The sequence below is a fragment of the Nannospalax galili genome, unplaced genomic scaffold, assembly GCF_000622305.1.
Source record: "Nannospalax galili isolate Female #2095 unplaced genomic scaffold, S.galili_v1.0 scaffold652, whole genome shotgun sequence".
Taxonomy (NCBI): domain Eukaryota; kingdom Metazoa; phylum Chordata; class Mammalia; order Rodentia; family Spalacidae; genus Nannospalax; species Nannospalax galili.
Genome location: NW_008332152.1, coordinates 1,996,181 through 2,011,226, shown reverse-complemented (window position 1 = coordinate 2,011,226; position 15,046 = coordinate 1,996,181). Strand labels below are relative to the sequence as shown.

Here is a 15,046-nt window from a genome sequence, read left to right as displayed (position 1 = left end):
AGTGAAGAGGGTGAAAAACGGGGAGGAGAGAGAGAGAGAGAGAGAGAGAGAGAGAGAGAGAGAGAGAGAGAGAGAGGAGACAGAGAGACAGAGAGACAGAGACAGAGAGAGAGACAGAGACAGACAGAGAGAAGCTCCGCATCCAACCTAGCAAGAGGAGACCAGAGACCAGGTTAGCACATCTGAGCACAGAGAAAAATGATGCATATAGAGCTGAGTGACTAAAACCAGACGTGAGGGGCTGGAGAGACGCTCAGCAGTTAAAAGCACTGACTGCTCTTGCAGGTCCAGGGTTCAGTTCCCAGCACCCACATGGCAGCTAACAACCTGCCCAAACTCTAGTTCCAGGGGATCTGACGCCCTCTTCTGGCCTCCCCAGGCATTGCAGGCACTTGATGCACTCACATACATGCAGACAAAACACTCATACACATAAAATAAGAATAAATAAAATTAAAAATTAAAAACAGATGTGATAGAGACAGCCAGCAAACCTACCAGTCGCCCTTTGTGCACATGTGCTGAGAGTGCACCTCTGTGTGTAAGCAAGAGAGAGAAAGGAGACAGGGCCAGAACGGAGAGGAGCCACTGTCAGTGAAGCATGGGCTGAAGGGAAGACCACGGCCTCTGTACCAAGAACCTGAGGGCTTGAGTGAAAGGGAGAAAAAGGGGAGCCGTCAGACGAGGCATGGGATACAGCTCCCCCTGGGTCCTGGGCCTGGCGCGCTTCCCATATGTTCATAACCTGGCATTCCTGGGCAAAGGACGAAATCGTCTAAGCACCAGACTGTCTCCCTAAGACATGAAGGAAGGCGACTTCTGCTTGCAGTGCTGGCGGTGCCGGCTCGGTCTCCTCCCCTTCATCTCCTTGCCTCTCTCTTCCGCCTTCCCCTGACCCTACCCCCTTGTGTGCTTATCTGGAAGAGCAGGGTGCCTTGCTAGCACCGGTTGGAAAGGCTGCCACACAAGGGAACCTGAAGCCGCTCCTTCCCAATAGGACCTCCAGGGAGCACTGGCTGGCCCAGACCACACTGCTCACACTGAGGAGAACCCAGTCTGACCCAGAACTGTACCCCAACCTCTGGCAGGGCTGCATGGAGACAGATGTGTGGGACAGTTTGTTCCTCAAGAGGAGATAACTGAGGTGCAGGAAAGCAGCACCTTATCCGACAGGACAGAGGGTCTGGATGGCCATGTTTACTACAGAAATGGAGCCAGGACTTTAAAATGCATCTTTTAGAAAGCCAGGAGCTGGGAAGACGGCTGGGGCGGGAAAGTGTTTGCTGTGTAAGCGTGAGGGCCTGAATTTGATCCCTAGCACAGCCAGGCTAGTCCATACTTCTAACCTCAGCACCAGGGAGGAACCAGAGGATCCCCTGACAGCCAGCTCATCTAGCTGGTTGCTGAGCTCCAGGTTCAAGAAGAGACCCTGTCTCAAATAATTAGGAGAGCTGTAGAGGAGGACATCAATCTCTGGCTCCCACACACATCTGCACAAACATGCATGCATGTACATACCAACATGTACATACACACACAATTAAAAGTCAGGCCCAGGCTAAGAACATCCTTGTTAAGAAACACATACCTCCAACCTCACATAAGCTCTTTTGTGGAACGAAACGGGCCCCCACATGCTTCTGCTGTGGAGTTAGTACAATCTAGAAGGCTGAAGAGGATGTGGGGAACAGGGCCTGGGAGCCAAGTGCAACTCAACAGATGAAGAGTTCCAAACAAAATATTAACAAACTACAGCAGATCACTCAAAATATCATAAATACCACACCTCATAGCCAGCTAGCTGGATGATCCCAGTAAAGCAAAAATTTCACCACACGGTTCACCCAGAGCATAGGTAGAGGGGTTCTATGACCCGCTGCAGAGAAACCCTCTGATAAAACCAATGCTATTCAGTAATGTCTTAGAAACGAGAAAAAAAAAATGTGACAGGGTCTTATTCTGTGCCCCAGGCTGACCTGGAATGCACCATCCTCCTGCCTCCACCTCCCAAATGCTGGGATTATACACACAACACCAGGCCTGCTAGACATGAGAGAACTTCCTTTCCTGCAAAGCAAGCTTTCTTTCTGCAGAGCTGCATCCCTCCAGCCCACCCAGCCCCTTCTGAGAAGCAACCATTTATTCTAAGAGTTTTGAAAAAGTGTTCTCTCCCATTCCACCCCTTCTTCATCCTGACTGTCCTGGGAGCTGTACAAAGAGGCTCCTTCTCAGCACACAACAGCAGCCCCTGCAGACATGCCTGCAGAGTCATGGTGTGGCCTGGCTACTCTGCCCTGCTAGGCCTTCCTGGGGTGAGGGTGTCCGGCCCGGGGATGTGCAACCTGTTCTAGGAGGTGGCTCCCATATACCTCACTTTAGACTGTATTTGAAATGCACCTGGAGAGAGCTTCTGTGATTAGATCAACTCTCCAAGGCATCTCCACCTGCCCCGTGCCGGGGAACCCAAGGCCTTGCACAGACAAAGCACGTACCCAACCACTGAGCTGCACCCCAACCAAATGTCATTGTGACACCTGACTACACAGCCAGGGAACAGGTTCCTCTTCTTCCCTTCCCAGGTCAGTGCAACCTCTGGACACTGCTGTCTCAGTCACAGGCTGGCTCTCCCATTGGTCCTGGCTCTGTTTTAGATCCGCAGTAATCTGTGCACAGGTTCCAGTGCTCTACTGACACTTTATGTGTATCTTTGGCCATAAAGCACCTTCTTAAGGAAGGTGTGGACAACGTCCCTTAAGGAGACCCTGCCACACACGTTTTCCTCCCCCTAGGCCATCCAGCTCAGGCCAAGACATCACCTGCTTGGAGGAGGAAGGGCAAGCTGCTGACTTTCTGTCCCTTGGGGTCAAGCACCTCTCTGTCGCCCTCTCTGGGCCTGTGTCCCCAGGGCACCCAGGGAGGGCCCTCCAACACAGCCAGCTCTCCTGTTCCAGCAGAGCTTCCTGACCCATCAGTCAACTGAGAACAAGGTCATCTGGGTTTCTAATTATATACACATGCCTGGCTTCCACACTGGCAGCCTCTCTAACTTTTTATTTAAGTACAATATGTAGAAGGACACACATACCTTAAGTGTACACTGAACACACGGGGCAGCCAGCACTGAGGTCTTGTGCCTGCAAGGCCACCCTCCTACCATCTCCGGCACCACATGCCAGGGCATGGGCTCTGTGAGTGGAGCCCAGCACGTGTAACATCTGTGTCTTATGGGCTCCATGAGTGGAGCCCAGCACGTGTAACATCTGTGTCTTATGGGCTCCGTGAGTGGAGCCCAGCACATACAACATCTGTGTCTTATGGGCTCCGTGAGTGGAGCCCAGCACATACAACATCTGTGTCTTATGGGCTCCGTGAGTGGAGCCCAGCACATACAACATCTGTGTCTTACTCCCTTTCCTTCCCCACATTCATTTTGTGTGAATGTGTGGGTGCACATGTGCCACAGCATGCATGTGGAGTGGATACACATGTATGTTTGGAGTCAGTTCTCTCCTTCCACGTGTGGGTTCTGGGCTCAGGTCATCAGGCCCGGTGGCTGCACCTTTACCCTCTGCGCCACCCCGCTGCCCCTCACCCTCTGCGCCACCCCGCTGCCCCTCACCCTCTGCACCACCCCGCTGCCCCTCACCCTCTGCACCACCCCGCTGCCCCTCACCCTCGCTCCTTTGTTTCACGATACTGCACTGACTTCTCTGCTGTGTCAACAGTCGACTCTCTTATCCACAGAGACACATTCTAAGACCCCCCCCCAAGATACTTGAAGCTGTGAACAGCACTGGAATCCAGAACAGCTGCTGCTTTTCCTGTGATCCCCAGCACTCCACTCAACACCAGAGTCTGTCTCTCCTCTGAGCTCATGCTTGGTGCCCCCAGACCCATTATTAAGTAAAACAAGGGTCACATAACACAGAGCACTATTGCATTCATTACTTTTCCAGTCGGACGAAACAACCCTAGAGAGGAAGGACTTAACTTTGGCTCATGATTCCAGAGAGCTCAGTCTTCAATGGCTTGGCCCCATGTCCTTGGGCAGAGCATCAGAGTGGCGGAAGCACGTGCGGAGGAGGCTGCTTTTCACTTCCTGGCAGACAGCAGGAGTCAATGCAAGACACCACTCCAAGGACAGAGGGACCTACTTCCTCCAACCAGGTGCCATTTCCCACCCTTCATCACCACCCAATAATTGACTGTATTATGAATCCATTAAGGGATTGAGCCATTGATTAAGTCAGAGTCCTCAGAATCAATTTGTCTCTGAAAAGGCAAATCACAGACACATCCAGAGCTGGGCTTCTCTAATACCCTAGGTGCTTATTAACCTAATCAGAATTAACTGACACAGCTATGATATGGTGACAGTGACCTGACCACTGGGAGAATCTCTCAGTAACTAAGGGGGGAGGCAGCGTACACTGGGTGAACACGGGGAGCAAAGGACAGATTCACATCCCAGAGGGTGGAGCTGAATGGTGTGATTCCTCACATCACAGTTCTCAGAAAGGTGCATACCTTCAAACTGATAAATTGTTTATTTCTGGAATTTTCCATTTAGGAGCTTCGGACCACAAAATACTGAAGATAGCTAAAGCCACAAAAGGACACTGCAAATGAGGGAGGGCCTCTGCATGCCAGGAGGTACTCTTCGATTTTCACTGGAAACAGGCATTTAGAAAGCTGGGGGGGGGGGCAGTGACCTTAACAAACAGTCCACGAAGACTTCAGCACGTGTCTCTTAAGAGGCACACAGCTGGTGCACGCCTGGCCTGACACCGCCTCCCTACTGCCTCTGCAGGTCCCAAGGGACTGTGGCAGGCACACACCAGCCTTAGTCCCACGTCACTGCCAACACTCACTGCAGGCAGCCTTACTCCAGTTCAGCCACCCTTCCAGGGTCCGCCAGCCTTGTCAGCATTTCATTCTTCACCTCACCAAGGTGGACCTTTTTTCCATCTTTGATCTCCTGAATTTCATCCAGTTTCTCTGTTTTCCACTACAGCCTCCTTGTTCTCAAGAGCAGCAACGGAAGGCTGAGAACGAAGGTGTCTGAATCAACACCGAAGAGGAAAAGCAGGACCACTCCTAAGCTCGGGCGTTAGACAAGGACGCCCATCTCTGTCCGCTCAGCACATCCCAAGACCTGAGCTGGGCAGGAATGGCGGGAAGGGACTACGAGGAAGAAACGCAGCCAGCCGCGTTCCAGATGGCATGGATGTGTATGCAGAAGATTCCAAATAAGTAACTGTTGAACAGCGAGGTGACTGGCCACCACATCAAAACCCAAGCATCAACTGTGCTGTGATAGAACACCAACAGGTGAGAAATGCCAGGAGTAGTATTTAAAAGCACCATTTGCCCAAACAACAAAGATAATAAGGGCACCTGGGAGTAACAGAACATGGTGTGGACCGATACACATTTAACCTGCAGGGACTGCGGACAGAGTGGGAAGTGAACTGTCACTAGGCTTGGGAAGGACTCGGCAGTACTACCCAGAAGCGCATTGGATGCGTTCTGTGTGGAATTAAAAATACCTGTTCCTAGCTCTCATGATATCAGAGGACACTATTCAACTGCCAAGGGAGAAAAGCAGTTGATGGTTCCACCCAGCTGTAAAGCCTAATAAACAACGACTGGCCCAGCAAACTATCGCTATTGGTGCAAGTGGCACTGTTACCTTGGGGTGATCAGCAGCTGTCTAAATGGAATTAAGACCTGCTCAATGGGACGGAACTCATGTGGTACTGTAAACACGGCCAAATACACATGGTTGAAGAGGTCACAGATCCTAGAGAAAAACCTACGCTTGCCACATTCCTAGACAAATGTAATCTCTTACTTTATTCTAAATATGTGTGTTAGTCACTTTTCTGTTGCTGTGATAGAAACACTGATCCAAGCAATTTATAGAAGGAAGGGTTTATTTGAGCTTACGGTTCCAGGGGAATTACAGTCCATCATCTTCAATAAAAATGAAGAGGTCCTGAACGGAGGCAGCTGGAGCAGGAGCAGCAGAAGCTAAGCTCTCACATCATCACGCAGGCACAGGACGCAAGAGTGACTGGAGATCTGGCAAGGCTTAAGAACTCTGTAAGCCCACCCCCGGTGACCTGCTGCCTCCAGGATAGCAACACCTTCTAAGACCTCCCAAAACAGCGCCACCCTCTGGGGACAGAATGTCTCAACGCTCAGAGCCTATGGGGACATTTTCAAGATGCAACCTCATATTTACAAAGTATATTTTCACTCCTCCAAAGAAGCTCCTTTTTGTAACAGATGGGGACTATTACAGAGTTCCAGAACTGGCCAAACGCAGAGAATGAGTGTCTGTGACACTCAACCCTACGTGACACATCTTCAATGCAACCTCTAAGAAGGAATGCTTTTTTTTTTTTTTTTTTTTTTGGTCTTTTTTGAGACAGGGTCTCTCTGTAGCCCCAGCTGGCCTGGAACTCACTATGTAGACCAGGCTGGCCTGGAATTCACAGAGATCTGCCTGCCTCCGAGTGCTGGGAATTAAAAGTGTGCACCACCTCACCCGGCTCATGAAGGCATTTTTTAACCCTCGCCAGAGATGTTTCTTTATACAGCAGACAGCGATTAACACAGAGATTCACAATTAGCTAATGTGTGGAGAACAAGAGGCCACAGAGTGTTTATCCCTGAACAGGACAGGTGTTTCAAACCTGTCTCCCAAGGCCCAGGGATCATTGTGGAAGAGAAGAACGAATGATTGTAAGAGACAAAGGGGGTGGGTGACCACAAGGAAACAGAGTTCTCCAGACATCTAGTCAGTTCCTCATATGAACTCACAACAATGGTGAGAGCATGCACAAATCCTATGGAAGCTCTGATCAGACTAAACCCCAGGATGGACATAGAGGAATGAATAAGAAATCCCAACCCAACCTAAGGAACTTTTGACAACTGATGACTGCTGGGAGGGGGAGAGTCAGTATCTTACAAGGTTGGGACTCCTGGTGGACCCAGTGGATAGAACCACACTGAAGGTCACTGGAGACAGAAATCATACTCTACGGGATATTTATGTGTACATATATATTCTCATATATATGAGAGTTCATTGAATTGGGCAAGGAGGCAGTGGGGGGTGCAGATCTAAAAGCTATCAAACTATATTGTATGAAAATTGCAAATATTCAATCAATTAAAAAAATCTGTTCCTCAAAGTAAAATTAAGTAGCAAGATAAAGCCAAGTGGGAAACGGATCAATGGCCTGGATCATGAAAAGCTTCCTGAAGACCCAAGAAAGTGTGCAATGAGAGACAGGCAGGAGGGTGAGAACAGGACGCACTGGCAAAGGGCAGCTGAAAAGTCACAGGTAGAAGGCCGAGGAGCACACAGAGGGGCAAACGGGCGCAAACAGGAGAGCTCGCAGAGGGGGCGCGTGGAAGGGGCTCCACTGAAGGGAACGTGCTAGCTCAATAGACCACAGTCCACACCCACACTGCTCTGTTGCTCTGCTTGCAAAAGGTGATGCAACACATGTGCCCAAAGCCATGTGGTCTGGCTTGCACTTGCTGGCCTATCCAAGGTCTTCTGCACTGGATGCTGAAGGCCTACACACATGCACAGGACACAGGGAAAGCAGAGCTGGACCAGGGCCCTTCTGCAAACATGTAGGCGTATCCTGAAAATATCCCTTTGACTCACCTGATCTTTACTAGACCACAGACACGGGAGTTGTTTCCCAATCAGCACCAGGCTCTGCTCCCAATCTCTGTCCACTAACCTTCACAGGGAGCACTGTCAACATTCCGCAAAGGCAGGGCTGGACAAGAGGGACATACTTTTGGTTTCAAAGTGCAGGTAAACTCTCTGGGTCATCTGCCGCTTCTCTTGTGTATATTCTGAAGAGCCATCTGGGCCTCACTTGGTTAGCTCAAGTACTTTACTTTAAAAACTGAATATTGGGCGTGGTGGCACAGGCTTTTAATCCCAGCAGAGTCAGGAGGATCTCTGTGAGTTTGAGGCCAGCCTGGTCTCCATAGCAAATCCAGGCCAGCTGGGGCTACAGAGAGACCCTATCTCAAAAAGACCGGAAAAAAAAAAAAAATGAGTATCAAGTAGGGCGCAGTGACACACACCTTTAGTCCCAGCAATCAGAAGGCAGAAGCAGGCGGATCTCTGTGAGTTCAAGGCCAGCCTGGTTTACATAGTGAGTTCCAGGACAGCTAGGGCTACAGGGAGACCCTGTCTCAAAAAGACCAAAAAAAAAAACAAAAAAAAACCCAAACAAAAACTGAGTATCACTAGGTGTGGTGATGCAGGCCTTCTGTAATCCCAGCACTAGGAGCTCTGTTGAGTTCAAGGTCAGCCTGGTCTACACAGGGAGTTCTAGGCCAGCCAGGGATACATAGTGAGACTCTGTCTTTAAATAATATAAATAAGGGGCTTGAGAGATGGCTCAGCAGTTAAGAACACTGGCTGTTCTTGCAGAAGACCTGGGTTCGAACCCCAGCACCCACATGGCAGCTAACAACTGTCCATAACTCCAGTCCCAGGGGATCCGACAGCCTCTTCTGTCCTCTGTGGGCACTGCACAACACCGGTGCACTTACCCTACATGCAGGCAATACATGTATATGCATACACATAAAATTTAAAAAAAAAATTTAAGTTTAAAAAAAATGTACATAAAATAAAAATGAAGAGGTCCTGAAACCGGAGTTGTCAGCTCATAGCCCCAGTGCTGAATGTGAGCAGTGGCGCTGTTAATATGACATATGTCATGCTAAGACTCAAGGGAAAATCCGTATTTCCAGCTTTTTTAGGGAACTAAAGACCAGTAACTTTGGTCTTGTGTCCACCTGGCCACACTTGGCTGAGGTCAGCAGCTGGTTGGGTGAGCTGGACCCTTGTTCAGTCGCCCAACTCCCCACATCTCACACTCACACTTCACTGCCTTCCCTTGCTGCTTGACCCATGTTGGAATGTGTCCTTAAACTCTTCACCCATAACTTTGTGCATCAAAAAGAAACATTTTATAACCAACAACTTACCAACAGGTGGAATAAAACACACAGTTGGGGCATCAGGGAAATAAATACAAGCTTGGATTAGGCCTAGAAGGGCAGCTAAAAATCTCACTTCTAACAAACACCCAGAACTCAGGTTGTAGTCACATCCTCACTGATTCAGAAAACTGCAAATGGCCTCTGCACAAAAGCATGCCCGCTCTGACCCCCAGCATCACACAGGTGTGCCACTCTGACCCGTGTTATACAGAGGCTTGCCCACTCTGACCCCCAGCATCACACAGGTGTGCCACTCTGACCCCCAGTGTTATACAGAGGCGTGCCCACTCTGACCCCCAGTGTTATACAGAAGCGAGCCCGCTCTGACCCCAGTGTTACACAGAGGCGTGCCCACTCTGACCCCTAGTGTTATACAGAGGCGTGCCCGCTCTGACCCCCAGTGTTATACAGAAGCGTGCCCACTCTGACCCCAGTGTTACACAGAGGCGTGCCCACTCTGACCCCCAGTGTTATACAGAAGCGTGCCCGCTCTGACCCCAGTGTTACACAGAGGCGTGCCAACTCTGACCCCCAGTGTTACACAGAGGCGTGCCCACTCTGACCCCCAGTGTTACACAGAGGCGTGCCCTCTCTGACCCCCAGTGTTATACAGAGGCGTGCCCACTCTGACCCCCAGTGTTATACAGAGGCATGCCCGCTATGACCCCCCAGCATCTGAAGCCTGCCTGCTCCTGACTCCCAGTGTCATGGCAGAAATGTGGAGTCATCTCTATGTGGGCACTTTATCTTCCAAGACCAGCTCCCTGCAAGTTACAGCTTAGAGCACATGGAGCTACAGGACTGCTTCTAAAACCCAAAAGCTGCCCAGATCTCAGTGTCTAACAATGGGGATTGCTTCTGTTGTGCCCTGATTTTGTGGAGTATCAAAAGTTACTAAACTTTGAGGCTAGAGATGTGGCTTTCTGGTAGAATGTTTGCCTAGCACGCACAAGGCTATAGGATCCCTCCCCTGGCCCAGCATTTCCCCAAGAAGCTCCAGCACTAGGGGAAAAAAGGTACTGACTTTAAACCACCCCTGATGTGGCCAAGGAGCTTTGCACTTAGGCCTTTCCCCTAGAATCATCTGTAAAGGTGACAGATGAGGCACTGTGACCTGTGAGCATAAGTGCAGGAGGAACTGGCGGCCAGGAAGGGGCATTCACATGGGGAGGTCCTGTGGGCACCAGCCCTCTGTGTGTCACCTGACTCCAGGGGTCAGACCTGCCTGGGGGTTCATCCCACTCAGGCTACTACAGCGTTTTCCCATGAAAGCTCTTTGAACTTATCCTGGCACCTGCTTCCCATGTAACAAGTTGATACAATCCTAGTGATCTGACCTCTGCCTTACTCTGGCAAAAACTGCAGCCACCTCACCACATTCTGTCTCGTCCCTGTATTAAATCTAATGAAAGGCACACGAATTCTTCCTCCATCAATCACTCCAATTACAGGAGAACAATGACTTCAATCAGAAATTGATCTACTTAGAAGCTTGACCGGCTCATCAGCACATCAGCACATTGCAGTGTGTTAAAAGTCAACACACGGCTGAGCACGGTGGCCCATGCCTTTAATCCCAGCCCTTGGGAGGCAGAGGCAGGTGGATTTCTGTGAGTTTGAGGCCAGCCTGGTCTACATAGCGAGTTCCAGGCACAGTGAGACCCAATCTCAACCCCCTCCCCAAAAAAGGGTCCATACAGCCCTTCACACCAAGGCAGGAAAAGCTGACCTGAGCTCCATTCCTTCCCACTCAACAGCACGCCAAGCCATGGCCCAAATTTACCATGGGAATTTCTGAGCCCTTATCTAGTAAGGGAAGGTCTTCTACAAGTAAAGAGTCTTAACACAAATGTATGTGTAAAGTTAATCACTTAATTGGTTTTAGAAATGTAAATGTTCAGGGCTGGAGAGATGGCTTGGTGGTTAAGAATACTTCCTGGTCTTGCAGAGTACCCGGGTTCAATTCCCAGCACCCACAATGGCAGCTAACAACTGCCCGTAATTCCAGTTCCAGGGAATCCAACACTGTCTTCTGGCCTCTACAGGCTTTGCACGGCATAGGTGCACTTACATACATGCAGGCAATATACACATACACATAAAATAAAAATAAATAAAATATTAAAAAGAAATGTGAATTTTCACATATCAAATGACCTGAGTTTGGTGGACAGAACAACAGGTGTGGATTCAATGAACCTTTGCTTAAGCCCTAGGCTGTTCGCTCATTCTCTTCCTCTGTGGGCTGAAGACGCCCCTCTTCAGTACTGGTTTGAGAATTAAACATAACACGTGAAGAGCAGAGGTGCTGGGACTGTACTCTATACTGCCAAACAACAGACCAACTGTAACTTAGCAGAGGCAGGGGAGGTGCTCAGTGGGTAGAGTGCTTGCCGAACCAACATGAGGCCCTGAGCCCAGATCCCCAGCACCTATGTAAAAGGTCAGGTGCAAGTAGCTCACACCTGTAATCCTAGTGCTGGGGAGGGAGAGGCAGGAAGGTCTCTGTGCAATCGAGGTCAGCCTGGTCTACATAGCAAGTTCGAGGCTAGCTGGGGCTACAGGCTCACTGGCCAGTCTGCCTAGCCGAACAGAAAGCTTCAGGTTCAGTGAGACCCTGTCTTAAAAAATAAGATGGAGAGTGATTGAAGAAGATATGTTCACCTCTGGCATGGACCTATACACATGTGCACATGTACCCACACACATGCATGCCCACACACTGGTCACAATACACACTAATAAATCATTTTTAAGTAGGAACAAATGTACTATCAGCATATACTTATAGAAAGTTCCTGTCAGCAAACTGCCTGAGAAGCTCTCCCACCCAGCCAGCGGCAGGAGTGAAGACAGCCAGAGCCTGAGCTCTCTACTACTGCTCCTATGCTCACAGCTGGTGTCACTCACTACGGATCTTGCTCCATGCTCACTTCCCAAAAGGAATAGAGACACTTTCCACTGATGACGCATGGCTCCTGGGTCGCAGGGGGACGGGCCTCTGGGCACCCTACTCCCATCAGGAGCGCCCAGCCTCAGCTCTTAGCCCTAAGTGATGGGGAAATGCCTATTGCATCCTGAAGGACCCCTGTGCTGCCCTCCTCACTCCCACTGACATCTAAACCACATCCTGCTGGGTGCAGTGGCACATGCCTTTAATCCTAGTACTCAGGAGGCATAGGCAGGTAGATCTCAATGAGATCAAGGTCAGCCTGATCTACAAAGCAAGCTCTAGGCTAGCTGGACTACAGGGAGACCCTGTCTCAAAAAAAATAAAAATAAACCATGCCCTGCCTGTGTCTCTCCCTGCCTGTGTATCTCCCTGCCTCGTGTGAGGAAGATGTGGACACTAGGCACAGCACCCACCTGATCACAGATACCAGCTCTGCAGCAAGACCCAGGGCCCACTTTCCCAATCAGCCCACCTCTCCAACCCCAGAACTGAGCACAGACCCGTCAGGGGGACAAGTGCACAGTCCTGGACTTTGCCTGGCAAACAAGACTGGAGCATGGCAAACTCTAAACAAAGCAACAAAACTGTCCAAAGAGAAGCCACGAACCCAACTGCCCTAAATGTGGCGTTTTGTAAGTTAGACTTGACCCTGAAGTTTCTGGTGAAGTGGTTCTAGGATATACTGTTTGGTCACTTGCCTTGTAAGTTGGAAAAATCTATTTACAAGCCGGGCATGGTAGCACACACCTTTACTCCCAGGCAGAGGCAGAATTCTGTGAATTGAGGCCAGCCTGGTCTATATACATAGCAAGTTCCAGGCCAGGTAGGCTACAGGGAGGAAAAAAAAAAAAAAAAAAAAAAAAAAAAAAAAAATCTATTTAAGGCCCCAATGTACTTTGGTTAACCAAAGACAAAACCCCACAAAGTCTCTGAGCAAATATCACATCCTTACAGCAGTATGAACTCCTCCAGGAGAGCACTACCTAGCTCAGAGCTCACGGCAGGCAAGTCAGCAAGCAGCAGCCGGACTGTGGTCAGTCACACCTAGAGATGTGCTCTGCAAACAGTGTCAGTCACAGCTTGTCATGGGGGATTCCCGGTGTTCACAAGGCCAGAGAGGGGGTAGGAGAGGGGGAAGAAGGCAGGAGAGGCAGCCAGCGCTTTGGCCAGAGGGGGAGTGAGGGATGACAAGCAGCCAGCACTGGATCTGAAAGATTGGTCCCACCGAAGGACCTAAGCAAAGCTACAAGTCAGAGAAAGGGACAAAAGGTAGAACCAGCATCAACTTGTGAGAGGCAAATGCACCTGGCCAGTAAGCAGTGCTGATTTACAGCAGCAGTGGGACGTGATGCCATTCCAGCCCCTAAAACTGCACTAAATTTTGCTTCCCAAATGCCACCTCTTTCCCTTTTCCGGTTATTAAAGGATTTATTTTACCATGCCCCACCTACCTCAAACTGGACCAGAGACCAAGCTTACAGACTTTCAGAACCCTGATGAGTTTGAGAAGATGGCGGCCCCTTGGATTTTTGTTTAAATTCTAACCATGACAATTTGCGACATAGTCCTGCTTCCCACACCTGAGTGGGGCTCAGAGTCTGTCAGCACAGGTAGGGGTATCAGCACCCACCTCCAAGCACCAGAAGACCAGAAAGCAAACATTGAGCACTGTTGTGGTGGACACTCTTTACCTGACTTCCAAAACAGATCAATTAATTTCTGTTTGCCTCTCCAACCCTGGCACTCAGCTCTGTCCTTCCCGGGCACTGGGCCTCTAAGGGAGGGCAGCCCGGGGTAGGACAGTGACCTCCCCTCAACTCCAGCACCCCTCCCACCTTCCTTCACTCCACCGTACTGTGTTTAACCCAGTTCCCACCCATTCCTGGGGCAACTGCCAAGCCTCAGACCTCCTGTCACCACACTGTGCACACAAAGCCAGGTCCAGCCACACACAGGGCCTCCAGCAGATCCTGACTGAGGCAGTTGAACCATCCAGCTGACATCCACCTGCCGAGGCAGCCACTCCAGGGCACACACATCCAAGGCCAAGGGGAGGCTGGGAATGGGATCACAAGTAACTGCTTTTGGAAACAATGTAATCACAGAGTGCAGGGTGTGGATACTGTAGAGTTAAGAGACCAGTTCCCAAGGGGGGATGGAGTGGTGATTATCTAATAAGGGGAAGGAGGGGCAGTAAGGAGGGAAGGGGTCCAATTAGATCATGCAAGCACTCCACCCAGGACCCCTTGAAGGGACACAGCCCACCCAGTGCAGAGGCAGCAGGAAGGTACTCTCCCACACAGTTCCAACATCCAGGACCCCAGCACCCCCACCAGCACCCCATCAGCTCCCCACTTCAATCAGAGACCTTGGTTCAGCCCTGCACCAATCATTCCAGTGTGTCTCAAATCCAAGCAGCCTTCTGGTTCCCCAGGAAAAAGAACCGATGGCTTAAGTACTCTCCTAGACAAGGATTGAAAGGTAGGTAGGTCTGGAAGGCCATCTGTAAAACCCTGTCCCCGAGTCACTAAACTTCTCTCCAAGTTAACAGCACCGCGCATGGTCCCCGGTAGCTTAACCGCTCCCACGTCTCCTTTCTGGGGTACCTCGGATCAACCGCTCCCGGGTTCCGGGAGGCCCAACCGTGGACCCGCAGCTTTCCTCCCCGGGCTCTGGTTACCCGATGACCCCGAGTGAAACGTGGAAATCTGCAGTCGGCCTTTGGTCTCGACGCCAAAATCAAGGCGAGCCCTGCGCCGGCCTCCCGGGTCCCACCTGCAGCCCTCCCTCCGGGCTGGAGCGAGCCGAAAGCAGGCGGAGGGCGCTCCGGTCGGATAAGCGGGGAGCGGCGCAAAGTCCCGCAGGATGAGGCCGCACGGGGGTCGGACTCGAAAGGGATCCCCTTCCCGGGCCGCCTGGACCGCACTGGCCGCGCCGGGCAGGCCGCGATGTAGCCGGGGCTGGACCGGACTGGACCCGACCGGACGGGGGTCCGGGAGGCCGCGCGCCCTGCAGAGCGCAGCCCGTCCCTGCGGAGGG

At 50.8% G+C, this 15,046-nt stretch overlaps 1 protein-coding gene across 4 annotated transcripts in view; it reads right to left on the bottom strand.

The window, feature by feature from the left end:
- The window catches only part of Agpat3 (1-acylglycerol-3-phosphate O-acyltransferase 3), a 144,410-nt gene extending 129,420 nt beyond the window's left edge, over positions 1-14,990 (bottom strand). For 2 of the 4 annotated variants that reach the window (XM_029560780.1, XM_029560779.1), the window contains exon 1: positions 14,614-14,635. The gene's annotated coding sequence lies outside the window, so the exon portion shown is untranslated. Of the gene's footprint in view, positions 1-14,613 lie in introns of all 4 variants that reach the window. The other 2 variants (XM_017796709.2, XM_029560778.1) reach the window with 2 other exon arrangements.
- Between the last annotated feature and the right edge of the window lie 56 nt (positions 14,991-15,046).